This window comes from Anolis sagrei, chromosome X (assembly GCF_037176765.1).
Source record: "Anolis sagrei isolate rAnoSag1 chromosome X, rAnoSag1.mat, whole genome shotgun sequence".
NCBI lineage: Eukaryota > Metazoa > Chordata > Lepidosauria > Squamata > Dactyloidae > Anolis > Anolis sagrei.
The window spans coordinates 28641837-28661851 of NC_090034.1; the positions used below are offsets into that span (position 1 = coordinate 28641837).

At 42.2% G+C, this 20015-nt stretch overlaps 1 protein-coding gene across 1 annotated transcript in view; it reads left to right on the forward strand.

The window, feature by feature from the left end:
- The first annotated feature begins 16833 nt into the window (after positions 1-16833).
- Positions 16834-20015, forward strand: part of NRTN (neurturin) — a 37213-nt gene continuing 34031 nt past the window's right edge. Inside the window, exon 1 of the mRNA XM_060786184.2 lies at positions 16834-18749. The gene's annotated coding sequence lies outside the window, so the exon portion shown is untranslated. The remainder of the gene's footprint in view (positions 18750-20015) is intronic.

The window sequence follows — 20015 nt, forward strand, 5'->3', positions numbered from 1 at the left end:
TCGTTCCCACCAAACGTGCTTGCAAAGGTGGTGGGACCAAGAGCAGGGCCTCTCCGGAAGATCTTTACATCCTTGATGGTTCATAGGGGAGAATACGTTCGGACAGGTAAACTGGGCCGGAACCGTATAGGGATTTATAGGTTAAAACCAGCACTTTGAATTGTGCTCGGAAGCTAATTGGCAACCAGTGGAGCTGGTGCAGCAAGGGAGTTGTGCGCTCCCTGTACCCAGCTCCCGTCAGTAGCCTGGCTGCCGAGCGCTGGACTAATTGCAGTTTCCGGGCAGTCTTCAGAGGCAATCCCACATAGAGTGAGTTGCAGTAATCTATACTGGATGTGACCAGAGCGTGGACCACCGTGGCCAAGTCAGACTTCCCAAGGCACGGGCGCAACTGACGCACAAGTTTTAACTGTGCAAAAGCTCTCCTGGCTCAGCAATGAGTCCAGGATCACTCCCAAGCTGTGAACCTGTGCCTTCAGGGGGAGTGTAACCCCGTCAAGCACAGACTGTAACCCTATGCCCTGTTCGGCCTTACGACTGACCAGAAGTACCTCTGTCTTGTCTGGATTTAGTTTCAATTTGTTCACCCTCATCCAGTCTGTTACAGCGGCCAAGCACCGGTTCAGGACTTGAACAGCCTCCTTAGTAACAGGTGAGAAGAAGTGACTGAGCTGGACATCATCTGCATACAGATGACACCGTACCCTGAAACTCTGGATGATCTCCCCCAATGGCTTCATATATATGTTGAATAACATAGAGGACAGTACTGAACCCTGCGGGACCCCACAGTATAATGGCCGTGGGGCCGAGCAGGAGTCCCCTAATGACACCTTCTGGGAGCAACCCTCGGGGAAGGACTGAAGCCACTGTAAAGCAGTATCCCCAAGGCCCATTCCTGCGAGGCTTCTCAGAGGAAACCGTGGTTGATGGTATCGAAGGCCAATGAGAGGTCCAGCAGAACCAACAGGGACACACTCCCCCTGTCGAGCTCCCGGCGTAGATCATCCACTAAGGCAACCAAGGCTGTCTCAGTACCATGTCCCGGCCTGAAGCCAGACTGCGCCAGATCCAGATAATCAGTGTCTACCAAGAATTCCTGGAGTTGCGAGGCCACCACATGTTCCAGGATTTTGCCCAAGTAGGGGAGATTGGAAACTGGCCAATAGTTGACGAATTGAGTAGGGTCCAGTGATGGTTTTTTCAACCGTGGTTTTATAACAGCTTGTTTTTAGCTCGCTGGAATATTGCCTTCCCGAAGGGAGGCATTAACCACCACCTTTACCCACTCTGCCAAATCCCCTCTGGCTTCCTTTACAAGCCAGGATGGGCAGTGGTCTAGGATGCATGTGGTCACTCTCGCCTCTCCAAGAACCTTGTCCACATCCTCGAGCTGCACAGATTGAAACAAATCCATCAAAACTGGACAAGCAGATGCTCGTGTTACATCCTCAGAAACTGCCGTTAACATGGTGTTAATGCCTGAACGGATCAAAGCGACTTTGTCCGCAAAGAACTGAGCAAATGCTTCACAGCGGGCTACCGAGTGGTCAGGGGACCCGTCCTGGGAGGCGGGATTCAACAACCCTCTGACTACTCGAAACAGCTCCGCCGGATGGTTCCTTGCGGACGCAATATTGGCTGAGCAGAAGGAATTTTGTGCGGCTTCTATTGCCGTGCCATACGCCCTTAGATAAAAGCACAGATGTGTTTGGTTTGACTCGCTAGGCTTTTTCCGCCACACGCTCTCTAGCCTCCTCTTTGTTCGCATCATCGCTGCTAACTCCTCGTTGAACCAAGGGGATGGTTTAGCTCGGCTACTTAAGAGGGGGTGCTCAGGAGCGATCATGTTTATTGCCCTGCTCAACTCCTTATTCCAAAGAGAGACCAGAGCATCGACAGAATCACCTACCGAGGAGACGGGAAATTCCCCAAGAGCCATCAAGAATCCCTCTGGATCCATAAGCCTCCTGGGGTGGACAATCCTAATGGGTCCCCTACCCCTGCGGAGGTTAGGAGGTGCAGAAAGCCTAAACCTGATCAGGTGATGGTTGGTCCATAGTAATGGAGCGATAGAAAGCTCCTCCACACCGCCACCATTCTCCCATCCCTGGCAGAAAACCAAATCTAATGTGTGTCCAGCACAGTGTGTCCAGCACAGTGGGTAGGGCCAGATACTAGTTGGGACAGCCCCATAGTTACCATGGCGGCCATGAAGTCCTGAGCCACTCCTGAAAGGGTGGACTCTGCATGGACATTGAAATCCCTCAGCACTAAAAACATAGATGGATGATAGTTGGTAGATAGATGGATGGATGGATGGATGGATAGATAGATAGATAGATAGATAGATAGATAGATATAGAATGGAAGATAATATGTAGCTGGATAATAGAGGATAGATAGGAGATGAATGAATGACAGATGAATGATAGATAGATGATAAATACATACATAGATGGATGATAGATAGATAGGTAAATAAGACAGAAAGATGGTATATAGCTGGATAATAGATGATTGATAGGTAGATATACATGAATGACGGATGATATTAGGAGATAGATAGGTAATAGATAAGATAGAAAGTTAATATATAGCTGGATAATAAATAGTACATAAATGAATGACAGAATATGTTGCATTCCAGTCCTGGAAACTCCTATGACCACTGCACCACACAAGAGTCTAGAAATATAAGCAGTTTATTGTAAAACATATAAAAAGCATATAAAATCAGGAATATCTAATTCAAAAAGGTTTAGCAACAGGTGATACCAGACAATAATCCAAATGTCTCATAAAGTTCCAGAGGTGACAAAGTCCAGGAACAGCCAAAAATCACAAATACAGCATAAGTCCACAATCCAGTCGGTATAACTAGTAAAACTTGAATAGGAGTACATGAACAGGAACATAGAAAACTTCCAAACCCAAAGTTTTACTTGAACTAGGAACAAGAGAACTCGAGCTTAGCTTCTCACTCTAACGCAGTGGTGCTTGAACTGACCTTAAGGTAAACAACTTGTTGTCTAATAGGCACCCATGAAATCATTCTGTTTCCTGTGAATTTCATCCACAATTTTCCCACGTAATCTCTCTGAACGAAACAATCTATTTCCAGCTTTGATTTGTAAGACTTTTGTTGATCTCCATAGCTACAGGTGGGCTCTCGTGAGAACCCTCCACATCACTCAACTCCTCACTCGATTCCTTATCTGCTGTTGTTAGTTTTGACTTTCTGTAATGCTCTTGAGGCCCTGCACTTTCCAAGCCAGTTTTCTCATGAAGAGAACCATCATTTCCCAGACTTGAATTTCCCAGACTTAAGAGCCCATCACTTTGTGCCACAGGAAAACTCACAATCCGCTCTAAATCATCAGTTAAACCATCGCCCTCTGGTTGATCTTCAACAGACAAATGATGGATGAATCAAAGTCATGGTGCCTCTCTATCCTGCTTTGGTCAGACCTCTTTACCTGGAAGCATACTGTGTCCAATTCTGTGTCCAAAGCAGTTTAAAAGAGATATTGACTCTCAGCTGGAGGGGATCCAGGGGCAGAGGGCAATTAAAAGGATCAAAGGTCTGGAGACCATGAATCCCTATGAGGAGCATCTTAAAGAACTGGGTCTGTTTAGCCTTCAGAAGAGAATGTTGAGAGGAGACCTGAGAGTCACGCATAAATATGTGAAAGGATGTCATAAGGAAGAAGGAGCGGGCATGTTTTCTGCTGCCCTTGAAACTAGGACTTGGAGCGATGGTTTCAAATTACAGGAAAGGAGATTCCACCTGAACATGAGGAAGAACTTCCTGACTGTAAGAACTATTCAACTGTGGAACTCTCGCCCTTGGAGTCTGGTGGAAGCTCCTTCGATTGAAACTTTTAAACAGAGGCTAGGTGGCCATCTGTCAGTGGTGCTTTGATTGTGCTTTTCCTGCATGGCAGGAGGTTGGACTAGATGGCCCATGGGGTCTCTTCCAACTTTATTATTCGATTATTCTTGTGTCTAATGGAAGTCATCGACCAGATATTATTATGATTATGATTATGATTATGATTATGATTATGATTATGATTATGATTATGATTATTCTATCCAATTCTTTTCAAAGAAGGGAAGGAGACCCCTCGCCGAGCCGTGTGCAGCGGACGATTCGCACACATGTGCCCGACATGTGGGATAAACCAATAAAAAAACAGTTGCCCTTAGCAACGGCAACATGAAAGCCTTTTGGCATTTCCTCTGAGTTATTAAGACTGGGAGGAAAGAATTGCGGATTGTGCAGGTAGTTGGATGGAGAGGCGTTCTTCTTCTTCTTCCTCCTTTTGGCCCCAGGAGACCTCACTGGAGCTGTGTGTTTATTCCGGGAAGCGATGATAGAGATGTTCTTGTGGCATGTATATATACACACAAATACACACACACACAAAGGCAGCCCTAGCCAAACACAGCCTGCAGCACACATGGCCTTTTGCCAAGTTGCGCCTCCAAAAGTCCCGTTGCGCCAGAGTTTTAAGATGGGAACAAAGAGAGATGGGCCTGAGCAAAGAGAAGTTTGTTTGCGTTGCCTTGTGTTTCCTCCTCTCTTTCGGAGGTTCACTTGCTTAAGGCCTCTAAGAGCTAAAAATTTAATCAATTGCAGGAGAAGTTGGATTGGGGGCAAAAAGTCCACTAAGTGGGATCCATGGTGGTTAGTACTTGGATAAGAGGCCGCCAATCAATCCCCTGTTGATGTTGAGCACAGACCCCCCCCCCCCCTTCCTGGGCAAAATTACAATACATTTCCTCATTGGAGCCACGACGGGGACAAGCCTCCTGTTCTGCCTCCTCCTTAGAAGAAGAGGTGTACACAACAACTACAATATTTCTACATTTGACTAGTTTATTACATTCTAACCCTCAAATAAACTTTCCACCAAAACGCTGTGCCTAAAATACCTCCCAGCTTAATGCAGTTCCTATTTATCTACTCACATTGCTGTTTTCGATCTGCTAGGTGGGTGGGGAGCTAGGCTGAAGGTCAGGAGCTCACCCTGACCCGGCTTCAAACTGTCACCTTTTCGGCTGGCAAGATTTATTGCAGCAGCAGCTGGTAATTAGCCTGCTGTGATAAAGCCGGCATAGAAGAAACATTCCTCACTTGGCACTGTTCCAGTATGCTACGAGGTCCTGCCCTGGTCATCCACAATGCCATTTCCCCTTTCCCAGGAACAGACCACATAATTCTGTCATCATGGACAATATTCTGCTTTCGGACTCAATGGACAGCAGTGCCAGAAGCACTGGACCCATTCTCTGGGGTCTTATGACACAGTTATCTTCACAATAGAATGCATAGGACCTGATGACTCCTTTGTTCGTCCCTAGGCTGGGACACGATAATCCTTTCAGAACTCTGGATTTCCTTTGTCCAACTGGTCAGCCTGTCCCTTGTCAGTCACTGGAGAGTGGAAATCTGCATTGGAAGCGGGACTGCTTTCTGAATGGCTGGTGGGTGCCACAGTCCAGCCTCCCAGGGAGATTCTTCCCAGCTGGCTGTAACATCAGCCAGCTTCACCAATCATGATGAAGCTGGCACCAGCTGGGGGGTGAGTGGGAAATACAAAAGATTTGAGTGTATAAAATGTCTATTCTTGCATGTACTAAGCATCTCAGCTCCCTTTAGCAGCTTATTTTCCAGCTGGATCAAAATAAAATTACCTCGGTGGCTTCTTCTTCAACTTGGTGAGTTTTCTTGATTGGGGAACATTGGGTTTAGCTTCTTCATTTCGCCAGGTGTATGGATCCACAGGCGGCTCAACTGCTGATATCTGCTTGATGGAACCCGGTATCCACTGTCCGGGTTTCACTATCCATAGCTTTGATCTCACTATCCGCAGCTGGTTCAAATTGTTCTATTTCAGTGTGCTATATTTCAGAGGAAGGAGCTAATGAAGCCACTTCTGAGTCTTCCAGACCAAATACAAGTTTATGGCGTTCACATGCTTGACTTGAACAGTCAACATAATGGTTTGGGCATTGGACAAAGTCACCAGGAGACCAGGGTTCAAATCCTCACTCCGCCATGGAAACTGATTGGGTGAGTCACACTCTCTCAGCCACAGAAGAAGACAGAACAGCTACTGGTAAGAAAACCCAATGAGAGACATGCTCTCAGGTCGATGTAAGATGGAAACAACCCAAAGGTAGCCAAGAATTTATTTTTAATCAAAATTTTAAAGTAGGATGATAGTCACGTTGAGTCCTATCATTGGGAGAAGCGTGGGATATAAATGGCCAGAGGGGTTTGCCCATCCGTCCTGTCCAGGGAATCTCTCAGCAGGGAAGTGAATGTCTCTGGGCTCATCAGGTTAGATTTTGGTAAAGAAGTGTATACATTTTATGTATGTACGAAATGGATACAGTATACCGACAGATAAAAGTAATATAGAAAGTCAAGAAGAATAGATACAATCTACTAAAGGGTTCAATATGATGTGAGTCTTTGATTTGGATTCCTTTTTTGAAAATCTTGCAGAAGCCAGAAGGAAAGCCGAATATCTTGCAGGTGGCTACCAACCGCACCTGGAAGTCACCTGGAGCAGCTTAACATCTGGACTGGTGCAGATGGAAAGGGAAAAGGAGGCAGGTTTTCATCCACAGTCACAAGAAAAGCCATGTCTTAATGGGAGGAAAGGCTTCATTTGGGGGAATCTCAGCCCTACCAACCCTAATATAATTACAATAATAATAATTTGTTCACTGTCCGTCCAAGAAACATAAACTTTAAATTTCCTCTTTCCTTTAAATGGTCAAAACCTGCTCTTACTGGGAGGAAAAAAATGGCTAAATTAAACATAATAATCCTAAATCCAGGTCAGCTATATAAAGTCCGATGTCAAGGCATTTAAAGCCCAAGGAAAAAAAAATAACACACATAGTCAATCAAATCTCTGAAAAGAATTTTATTCCCCTTTAGGGTCAATTTGGGGCTATTTTGGCCGAGATCCATAAGATTTCATATTGATATCTATGGTTTGGAAAAATAATCCTATATTTCAATACCAGGAGTTGGCCACTTCCATGACATGCTGAAAGGTGATTCAATGAAAACATATTATGCAATGCAATTAGACTGTGCTCATCCAAAGGGTTTAAACAAGTCCTCCAGGAAAAAACATATTGTTCCTCCCCTTGTTAAATCTTTTTCTTTACCTAATGAAAACATCCCTTTAATGGAGAGAAATTCAGAGTGTTGATTATATTATATTAATGCTTTGACTCTCCACAATTGATTCCGCAGTATAGAGAGAGATGCCCTTCATGCATAGAGTGGCCATAATATGATGACCTGGGTTCGAATCCCATGCAGCACATAATAATAATAATAATAATAATAATAATAATAGTAAAAGTTTCCCCTGACATTAAGTCTAGACGTGTCTGACTCTGTGGGGTGGTGCTCATCTTCATTTCTAAACCGAAGAGCCAGTGTTGTCTGTAGACACCTCCAAGGTCATGTGACCATCATGACTGCATGGGGCGCTGTTACTTTCCCAGCAAGGCAGTACCTATTGATCTACTCAGATTTGCATGTTTTCCAACCACTAGGTTGGCAGAAGCTGGGCATAAGGGGGAGTTCACCCTGCTCCCCTGATTCAAACCACTAACCTCTCGGTCAGCAAGTTCAGTCGCTCAGCAGTTTAATCTGCTGTGCCACCGGGGGCCCCGTGTATTATATTAATATAATAATATTATATGACTATAATAATATTATATTAAATAAATTGCCATTATATTATATTGAATAAAAAATTAAATAAATAATATATATTCATATGGTACTAATATAAATACTATAACTATATTATATTAATACAACAATAATATAATTATATTAATATAATAAAATAATATTTTGAACAAATAAAATCACAATTATATTATATTATATAAATAAAATAAAACAATAGTACAGTGGAGTCTTGCTTATCCGACCTTCGCCTATCTGACATTCCATCTTATCCAATGCTTCCCATTTCCTCCAGCATTTCCCTTTCTATTAAAGGAGTGCTCCCCAACTCTCTCTCCATTCCCAAGAAGTGAAAAAGTCAAGAGGAGGAGGAGGTAGGAGGATAGGGGAAAAAGAGGCAGGACCTGAAGTGGAAGCGTCCTCCTTCCTTCCCTCTGTGATTTCCGGGCACTTCCCGCTGGGCCACTCTACCCCCAGGGCACTGTTTTGCCTTAACCCTTTGAGTCCCTGTTTTAGTATTCTAGGAGTCTAGCGTCGCATTGGACAGGGTAAACTCTGTATTTTCCAACATTTTCGTTTATCTGACGTTCTGCCGGCCCGTTTATGTCAGATAAGTGAGACTCTACTGTATATAAATATAATAATAAAATATATAATTATATTATATTAATATTGTAAATTCATTGTAAATTCTGCTCTTTCTTAATATTGAATCCTAGAGTTGGAAGGGCCATTCAGTCCAACCCCTTTCTCCTACAAAGGAAATGCATAATCAATAATGACATTGATAACCCAGGAACCAAAATCGTGTTACATAGCATTATTATTATTATTATTATTATTATTATTATTATTATATAATCAGTCATAGTTATTATTACAGTATTGCAATTTTGACCTAATCCCGCTCTTCTTCCTCTTTGGAAAGGAGGCAACAAGTGGCTAAACATACTCTTTAAAATCTACAATAGACCAAAAACATCCACTATGGGGTTCTTATATTGACCTTCCTGTCTTTCTTTACCCTGGGCATGTGCAGAGTGCACTGACAGATCCCTAATGCTGGGTTTGCACAAACTATCTCAACAGGATGGTTGCCAAACATGGAGAGGAGCCATCCACGTGACCATCCGCAGGGAAGTCTCGCCTCTTTCTTTCTTTCTTTCTTTCTTCCTCTTCCTTGCGCCATTCGCTCCCATGTCTACACCTTGGCCCTGGGGCCTGGCAAGCATCTCATTCCCCCCCCCCCCAAATATATGTATATATGTATGTGTATATGTGTATATGTATGTATGTGTGTGTGTGTGTGTATATATATATGTGTGTGTGTGTGTGTGTATATATATATATATATATATATATATATATATATATAGACACACACCACTCCTGACATCTGTTCTCCCAGCAAGCTGGAATCCGTTTTACAGCTGATTTTCAAGGGATGAGTCAAGGCCAAGAGGAAAAACACCAAGGCCAAGCAGAGGCATTAAAAGGGGCCTGAAGTGGAAGAAGAGCCATAAAGGGAAAGCACCATCAATAATAATAATAATAATAATAATACATTATATTAAAACTTTTACTCTCCACAGCTCACAATATAGAGAGAGACACCCTATGCCTTATTTCGTGCATCGGATCGCCATAATGTATGCCGACCTGGGTTCAAATCCCGCACAGTACATATTATTATTATATTCAATTAATCATATTATATTAAATTAACAAAATAATATTAAATAGACAAAATGTTATATTGATATAATAATATAAATAATAAAAATATATTAATATAATATTAATAGTACTATTATGTTATATTATATTGAATAAATAATTCATATTCAATAAATATTATATTACATTGATATAATATAAATAATATGATATTATATTAATATAATAATAACATAATCATATCAAATAAATTGTAATTATATCAAATTAAATAAATCATATTAAATAAATAAATAACATATTAATATAACAATTATTTTATATTATATTAAATAAATAAATAATACTATATTATATTAATATAATATTAATAATACATTTATATTAATATAATATTAATAATACATTTATATTATACTAGCAGTACCCTGCAACACGTTGCTGTGGCCCAGTCTGGTGATCTGGAAAATAAAGTAATTAGAAAGTGTTGGTTTCTAATATATGTAATGTCTTTATGCTTGTGGGTAAACAATATTTCTTGATGTTTCTTTGACAGTGTTGATGTAGAGATTGTCTGGTTTGCCTACTCTGGAACATGCAACATGTAATTGTCCATCTTTAGGAGTCCCTTTCAAATCTATAATACTTTATCTGTGTGAATCATATCTATCTATCTATATCTATGCCTTGATGGCTCTCTGTCAGGAGGGCTTTGATTACGTTTTCTTGCCCTGGTGAAGGGAGTTGGACTGGATGGCCTTAAGTATTTTCTGTTGGTCATGGGGGATTTGTGTGGGAAGTTTGCCCAATTCTGTCATTGATGGGGTCCAGAATGCTCTTTGATTGTAGGTGAACTATAAATCCCAGTAACTACAACTCTCAAATGCCAAGGTCTATTTCCTCCAAACTCCATCTGTGTTCATATTTGGGCATATGGAATATTCGTGCCAAGTTTGGTCCAGATCCATCATTGTTTGAGTCCACAGTGCTCTCTGGATGTAGGTGAACTACAACTCCCAAACTCAAGGTCAATGCCCACGAAACACTGCTAGTATTTTCTGTTGGTCATGGGAGGCCTGTGTGCCAAGTTTGGTTCAATTCCATCGTTGGTGGAGTTCAGAATGTTCTTTGATTATAGGTGAACTATAAATCCCAGCAACCACAACTCCCAAATGACAAAATCATAATTTTTGAGTGATGGTCACTCCTTATGTAGTGAGATGTTTTGTTGCCAAATTTGGTGTGATTTCGTTCATTGGTTCTTTTGTTTTTAAGGTACTCATTATGCACAGAGCATTTATATATATATATATATAGATTAATATAATAATATAATTAAATTATATAATAATAATAATAATAATAATAATAATTCTGGTACGCTTTATGTCACACTAGCAAGGCTCATTGTAAGTCCTGCCCTTTCTAAATATTGAATCCAAGAGTTGGAAGGGACCCCCAAAGGCCATCCTGTCCAGCCCCTTTCTGCCATAAAGGAGAAGCAATAATAATAATAATAATAATAATAATAATAATAATAATAGAATGCTAGACATGGAAGGGACCCCCAAAGTCCATTCAGGCCATCCCCTTTTCGCCACAAAGGAAAAGCACCATCAATAATAATAATAATAATAATAATAATATCCCATTGGACTTTGAGAACATAGAATCTTAGAGTTTGAAGAGGCCATCCAATCCATCCCCGTTCTGTTATGCAGCAAGACACTATCCAATCCCACCCAACAGATGGTCATCATCCTCTATTGAGCCAATAGCTCTAATATTACATTAATTCTAATTTCCTTTCCACTTCAGCAACTCAGAAAAGTAGTTAGCTGAAAACATAGAGAAATATATTTGGGGGTCATCAGCATATCTATAACACTGCACCCCATGCCTACAGATGATCTCTCCCAGCGGCTTCATGAAAACATTAAAGAGCACTGGGGGAGAGAACCTTGCGGGAAGCCACATAACAGCTCCTTTGTTAAGTAGCAGCTCTCCCCAAGCACCACCATCTGAAACTTGCATGAGAGGGATGACGAGAACCACTGTAGCACAGTGATACCGATGATAACAACAACAACAACAACAACAATTTATTTATATTCCACCCTATCTTCCCTAGGGGACTCCTATGCCCCTCACGGTGTTCCAAAAGGACACCATGGTTGATGGTATCAAAGGCCACTGAGAGGTCTAGAAGCAGAAACAGGGACACCCAACCCCTGTCGGTGTTGAGACGGAGATCACCCACTAAGGTGACCATCGCAATCTTAACTCCGTATCCTGCTCTGAAGCCGGTTTGGAATGGGTCAGGGAACTGCGTGTCATCCAAGACCACCTGGAGTTAGGGGACAAAAAGAAGGTCTTCTCACAAAAAGAAGGTCATCTTCAACCTCATCAAGATGGAGTGGATGAGGGATTAGAGGACATCCAACCCCAAATTGGGAAACAAGTTGTCCAGGAATACCTGGCCACTCTAAATGAGTTCAAGTCCCCAGGGCCAGATCAACTACACCCAAGAGTACTGAAGGAACTAGCGGAAGTCATTTCGGAACCATTGGCAATCATCTTTGAGAGTTCTTGGAGAACGGGAGAAGTTCCAGCAGATTGGAGGAGGGCCAATGTGGTCCCAAACTTCAAGAAGGGAAAAAAGGATGACCCAAACAATTACCGTCTGGTCAGCCTCACGTCGATACCAGGCAAGATTCTGGAAAAGATTGTTAAGGACGTGGTCTGCAAACACTTAGAAACAAATGCGGTCATCGCTAATAGTCAACATGGATTTATCAAAAACAAGTCATGCCAGACTAATCTGATCTCTTTTTTGATAGAGTTACAAGCTGGATAGATGCAGGGAATGCCGTGGATGTGGCGTACCTGGATTTCAGTAAAGCCTTCGACAAGGTCCCCCATGACCTTCTGGCAAACAAACTAGTCCAATGTGGGCTAGGCAAAACTACGGTGAGGTGGATCTGTAACTGGTTAAATGGACGAACCCAGAGGGTGCTCACCAATGCTTCCTCTTCATCTTGGAAAGAAGTGACAAGTGGAGTGCCGCAGGGTTCTGTCCTGGGCCCGGTCCTGTTCAACATCTTTATTAATGACTTAGATGAAGGGTTAGAAGGCAGGATCATCAAGTTTGCAGACGACACCAAATTGGGAGGGATAGCCAATACTCCAGAGGACAGGAGCAGGATTCAAAACAATCTTGATAGATTAGAGAGATGGGCAAAATGAAGTTTAACAGTGACAAATGCAAGATACTCCACTTTGGCAGGAAAAACAAAATGCAAAGATACAAAATGGGGGACTCCTGGCTCGAGAGCAGTACGTGTGAAAAAGATCTTGGAATCCTCGTGGACAACAAGTTAAACATGAGCCAACAATGTGATGTGGCGGCAAAAAAAGCCAATGGGATTTTGGCCTGCATCAATAGGAGCATAGTGTCTAGATCTAGGGAAGTAATGCTACCCCTCTATTCCGCTTTGGTTAGACCACACCTGGAATATTGTGTCCAATTCTGGGCACCACAATTCAAGAGAGATATTGACAAGCTGGAATGTGTCCAGAGAAGGGCGACTAAAATGATCAAGGGTCTGGAGAACAAGCCCTATGAGGAGCGGCTTAAGGAGCTGGGTATGTTTAGCCTGAAGAAGAGAAGGCTGAGAGGAGATATGATAGCCATGTATAAATATGTGAGAAGAAGCCACAGGGAGGAGGGAGCAAGCTTGTTTTCTGTTTCCTTGGAGACTAGGTCGTGGAACAATGGCTTCAAACTACAAGAGAGGAGATTCCATCTGAACATAAGGAAGAACTTCCTGACTGTGAGAGCCGTTCAGCAGTGGAACTCTCTGCCCCGGAGTGTGGTGGAGGCTCCTTCTTTGGAAGCTTTTAAACAGAGGCTGGATGGCCATCTGGCAGGGGTGATTTGAATGCAACATTCCTCCTTCTTGGCAGGGGGTTGGACTGGATGGCCCATGAGGTCTCTTCCAACTCTTTGATTCTATGATTCTATGATTCTATGACAACTGCCTTCTCAATAACCTTGCCCAAAAAAGGAAGGTTGGACGCTGGTCTGTAATTAAGGTCCTGGGGATCCAGGGAAAAGATAATTAATGGGCATATGGAGACAGATGGAAGGATAGATTAGAGACAGACGTATAAATTAGGACAGAAAGACCGACAGAATTGTAGATAGATCTGGGTGACGTATCTTCCATTGTTTTGTAGAGTGTGGTTAAGATGGGGAAAAGATAGTCCATGGACACATGGAGACAGAGAGGTGGAATGATAGATTAGGCAGACAGACAGACAGACAGACGGATGGATAGATAAATGGATAGATAGACAGAGGGATAGATAGACAGAGGGATAGATAGATAGATAGATAGATAGATAGATAGATAGATAGATAGATAGATACATGATAGATCCGGCTTCCGTACCTTCCAACACTTTGTAGAGTGTGGTCAAGAAAATTGGGATAAAGATAATCACTAGGTTCTTGTGGGTTTTTTCGGGCTATAGAGCCATGTTCTAGAGGCATTTCTCCTGACGTTTCGCCTGCATCTATGGCAAGCATCCTCAGAGGTTGAGAAGGTCTGTTGGAAGTAGGAAAAATGGGTTTATATATCTGTGGAATGGTTGGGGTGGGGCAAGGAGCTCTTCCCTGCTGCAGTTAGGTGTGAATGTTTAGCTGATCACCTTCATTAGCATTTGAAGGCCTGCCTGAGTCTGGGAAAATCTGTTGCTGGGAGGTGTTAATCTGTGCCTGGTTTTTTCCTCTCTGTTGTTTAGCCATAGCAGAGCACTTGATGAACCAGCCTGGACACAGCATATTATTTGAGAACACAGAAATGCTGGACCACACCAACAACCACCATGTCAGACTACACAGAGAAGCCATTGAAATCCACAAGCATGTGGACAATTTCAACAGAAAGGAAGAGACCATGAAAATGAACAAAATCTGGCTACCAGTATTAAAAAAACTCTAAAATTATAACAGCTAAACAACAGAAAGGAAAAAACCAGGCACAGATTAACACCTCCCAGCAACAGATTTTCCCAGACTCAGGCAGGCCTTCAAATGCTAATGAAGGTGATCAGCTAAACATTCACACCTAACTGCAGCAGGGAAGAGCTCCTTGCCCCACCCCAGCCATTCCACAGATATATAAACCCATTTTTCCTACTTCCAACAGACCTTCTCAACCTCTGAGGATGTTTGCCATAGATGCAGGCGAAACGTCAGGAGAAATGCCTCTAGAACATGGCTCTATAGCCCGAAAAAACCCACAAGAACCTAGTGATTCCAGCCATGAAAGCCTTCGACAATACATAAAGATAATCGATGGACACAGATGGAAGGATAGATTAGAGAGATATATAAATTAGACAGCTAGATAGATAGATGATAGATAGATAGGACAGAAAGGCAGACGTGATAGTAGATAGATAGATAGATAGATAGATAGATAGATGGTTAATACAGGTTCTGTATCTTTCAACACCATGAGTGTGGTCAAGATGGGAGAAAGGTAGTCCATGGACACATGGAGATAGAGAGATGGAAGGATAGATTAATTAGATAGATAGATAGATATGTAGATGGATAGATAGAAAGATAGATAGACAGAGATACAGATAAATTATGTAGATAGATAGATAGATAGATAGATAGATAAATAGATAGATAGACAGACAGACAGACAGACAGACAGACATAGGGATAGATAGATAGATAGATGATAATTCCTGCTTCCTTACCTTCCAACACTTTGTAGAGTGTGGTCAAGAAAATCAGAATAAAGATAATTGATGGACACAGATGGAAGGATAGATTAGAGATATATATAAATTAGATAGATAGATAGATAGATAGATAGATAGATAGGACAGAAAGGCAGACATGATAGTAGATAGATAGTAGATAGATATCTTCCAATACTATATAGAGTGTGGTCAAGATGGGGAAAAGATAGTCCATGAACACATGGAGATGGAGAGATGAAAGGATAGATTAATTAGATAGATATTTAGATGGATAGATAGAAAGAGATACAGATAGATAATGTAGATAGATAGATAGATAGATAGATAGATAGATAGATAGATAGATCGATCGATCTGGCTTCCTTACCTTCCAACACTTTGTAGAGTGTGGTCAAGAAAATCAGAATAAAGATAATTGATGGACACAGATGGAAGGATAGATTAGAGATATATATAAATTAGATAGATAGATAGATAGATAGATAGATAGATAGATAGGACAGAAAGGCAGACATGATAGTAGATAGATAGTAGATAGATATCTTCCAATACTATATAGAGTGTGGTCAAGATGGGGAAAAGATAGTCCATGAACACATGGAGATGGAGAGATGAAAGGATAGATTAATTAGATAGATATTTAGATGGATAGATAGAAAGAGATACAGATAGATAATGTAGATAGATAGATAGATAGATAGATAGATAGATCTGGCTTCTGTATCTTCCAACACTTTGTAGAGTGTGGTCAAGAAAAATGGGAAAAGATAATTGATGGACACAGATCGAAGGATAGAGAATATATATATATATATATATATATATATATATATATATATATGAGATAGATAGATAGATAGATAGATAGGACAGAAAGGCAGACATGATAGTAGATAGCTAGATGATACTGTACTGTATCTGTATCTGCCAACACTTTGTAGAGTGTGATCAAGATGGGAGAATGATAATTGATGGACACATGGAGATAGATGGAAGAGTAGAGAAGTAGATGTATAAATTAGATAGATAAATGGTATCAAAAGCCACTGAGAGGCCTAGAAGCACCAACAGGGACACTCTACCCCTTTTGGCGTTGAGATGGAGATCATCCACTAAGGCCACAATTGCAGTCTTAACTCCATATCCTGCTCTGAAGCCAGTTTGGAATGAGTCAAGGAAGTGTGTGTCATCCAAGACCACCTGGCATTGGAGGGCAACTGCCTTCTCCTTCACCTTGCCCAGAAAAGGAAGGTTGGACACTGGTCTGTAACCACTAAGGTCCAGGGGATCCAGGGAGGGCTTCTTCAGCAGTGGTCTAACTACTGCTTCTTTTAAACAGGACAGAAAGTTTCCCTCCCTGAGAGATGCATTGATAATTTGTTGTATTTAAGATCGAACTGTATCTCCTCCCTGGACAACCAGCCAAGATGGACAGAGATCAAGAAGGCAGGTTGTCTTCCTTCAGAGAAGCTGTTTTAGCTGCTCATCCCTCTTCTTCAAGACAGTCCTGAATCTCCCCCCCCCCCCTTCCTTCTCTTCCCAAAGCAATTTGATCCTTTCCATCTTGGTTGAGAGAGGAGGGATTTGCACCCAGCCCACCCCATCTTCCAATTCCTCCTCCCCTTGTATATTTTTTATTTATATTCCCGAAGCTGGGAAGCAAGGCACGCATCTACAAAGCACCTTCCTGAGATCTTGAGCTCCTTTCAAACATTGAATTTTTATTATTCATTCCAATCTTCTGTTGGCTCCCTTGCTTCCCTCTCTCCTCCTTTTCCTGAAGCTGGCAGCGAAGAGAGATGTGAAGAGCAAGGGGGAAAAGGGAGAGGAAAGAAAGTGTGTGCGGCAATGAAAAGCTCCAGATTCGTTTTGCAGAAAGTTGTCTGGGTTGAAGAGACAGCCACTTTCTGCAAGCTGTGAGCCTCTGGATATTTTTCCTTCCTTTCTCTTTGGGAAGGAATCAAGGCAAAAAGGAGGAGATAATAAAGTGCAGAAAGAATGAACGAAAGAAAGAAGAGAGAGAAATAGAAGTCCACAGTCTGTCCTGCCTTCCACGGATCTTCTTGACCAGATAAGTCATGTTTATTCTGCATCAACTCATGTTGAATAGATAACACAGGTTTATTCTGCATTATCTGGACTTCACCAGATCTTCTTGACCAGATAAGTTACATTTCTTCTGCATTAACTGGATGTATGTGGCTCTTCTTGACTAGCTACATCAAGTTTATTCTGCATTAACCAGTCTTGACTAGATAAGACAGGTTTGTTCTTCATTGACTGGACTTCGCTGGGTCTTCTTCATCAGGAAAGTCTGGTTCATTCCACGTTGCCTGGACTACTTGATCAAAAAAGTCCTGTTCATTCCACATGGCCTTGACTTCTTGATCAGGAAAGTCTGGCTTATTCTGCACTGCCTGGACTCCTTGATCAGAAAAGTCCGGTTTATTCCGCACTGCCTGGACTCCTTGATCCAGAAAGTCCAGTTCATTCTGCATTGCCTGCACTTCTTGACCCGGAAAGTTTGGTTTATTCCTTGTTACCTGGATTTCTTGATATAGAAATTCTGGTTTATTCCGCATTGCCTGGATTCTGTGATCAGAAAAGTCCAGTTTATTCTGCGCTGCCTGGACTCCTTGATCAGGAAAGTCTGGTTTATTCCGCATTGCCTGTACCCCTTGATCCTGAAAGTTTGGTTCATTCCACATTGCCTGAACTCCTTGATCCAGAAAGTTTGGTTCATTCTGTATTGCCTGGACTTCTTGATCCGGAAAGTCCGGTCCATTCCGCATTGCCTGGATTTCTTGATCCGGAAAGTCCGGTTCATTCCACATGGCCTGGACTCCTTAATCAGTAAAGTCCGGTTTATTCTGCACTGACTGGACTTCTTGATCAGGAAAGTCCAGTTTATTCCGCATTGCCTGGACTCCTTGATCTGGAAAATCCAGTTCATTCTGCATTGCCTGGACTTCTTGAACAGGAAAGTAACGTTTATTCCACATTCACCTGTCTCAATCAAATATGTCAAATTTGCTCTGCATTGCCCAGGGTTTTTGCATCCAATTGTAAGCCACCAAACCAATCTCTTATTAGAGAGAAAGGAAGGGAAGCCAAGGCCCAAGTGGCACAAAAGCCACCCAAAAGCAAAGAAATCACCTGTTCAAAGTGAAGAAAGAAAAGAGAAACCATCCCAGTTTATGTGGCAAATGTCAATGCCTTCTGGAGTTTCTATTTGACAAGTTGGTGTCCATTTATTGCAAAATCCCTTCTCCGGGAGGAATGATATTCAATATTGGGAAGCTCTTTTGGGTGACTTGCAGCAGAGGCCGGAACGGTGTTTGGATGGAGGATTAAACAGAAGAACCCAGTGACCGATTTTTGTTTCCTTTAATTGCGCGAGATTTCCCAGTTTCCTGGGAGAACATGGATGGCCCTTCAAGGTGACTTCTCCTCCTTCGCTGCCTTCGTTTTGGATCCTCATTGCTTTTGGTGGTTCTTCATGGCTGGAGACTTGGGCTGACTTTGGAGAGACAGGACCGAAGCCGAGAAAAAGGTACGAGTTCTGATCCAAAGGGAAAGGAGGTGGGGAAAACAGGAGCCAAAAGGGAGATGGTAATAATAATGCCCTTGTGCTTAAAAGTGTGTCCTTGAGCATTTAATCTGACATTAGTTTGGGGAGACCAGGGGAAAGGAAAACGCATCCAAATTGTGATGTCTTTCTTGCTGCAAAATGAGGAGGCCAGATCTTGAAATGGTAAAACAGAAAAGTTCAGGAGAGATAGATTCCTGCGCCACAAATGGAGAGAAAGCTTTGATTCGACAATAACCATATGCACATGTGTAGTCAATCAACCAAGTCAGGTTAGCCTCTTCAACAAGTCAAGGGAAACAAGACTGCAACACTTCTACTTTTTAATTCAGGCATCATCACTATCTAAAACGATGTGCAAATTGGTGAACGTTGTATGCATTTGGTATATGGCTAAAGCAGGAATGGGCAAGCCCAGGCCCGAGGCCTGGTTGCGGCCCCTTGGTCTCTTTTCTCAGGCCCTCCTCTCTCACACCATCCTATCCTTTCTTCCTTCTCTATTTCCTTCCTCCTTCCATCCTTCCCTTCCTCCCTTACCTCCCTCTTTATCCTTCCTTCCTTCCTTCTCTTTTTTCCTTCCTCTTTGTATTCCTCTCTTCCATCCTTCCTTCCTTCCCTTTGGTCTTTCCTTCCTTCTCTCTTTACTTCCTCCTAGGAGAAGATGTTTTCCTGTCAGAAGAGAAGGTAGAGAGGGAACATGAGAACCATGTTTCAAGATTTAAAAGGGTGTCCCACTAAGGTGGGAAGAGGAAAACTGACTTTCTGCTGCTCTAGAGACCAGAGCACATGGGAGCAATGGGTTCAAATGGCAGGGAAAAAGATTCAACTGAAAAGATGAGGAATAACTTCCTGGAGAGTGGCACTGACTGCCTCGGAGTGTGGTGGAGTCTCCATGGAGGCTGTCTATTGGGAGTGCATAGCAGGGGGTTGGACTAGATGACCTTTGGGTGTTTCGTCCAGCTCAAGGATTCTATATCAAGAGTAGGCAATACGGGGTCTAATGGATACACATTTTTTCTCCCATCCACCATCTCATCCTGACTAAGGATGCAGATACTTTCACTGATTGACTTTGCAGCTTCATGTCTACTCAATGCTATTCAAGATTGCTCATTGCAACATTCACACTTGCTTCAAACAGCCAAGGGTTCTTTCTCTCATCCTGGACATTATTCCACATAAATATATACATTCCACTTGATTCACTACCTCTGTGTAGATATCCTCATT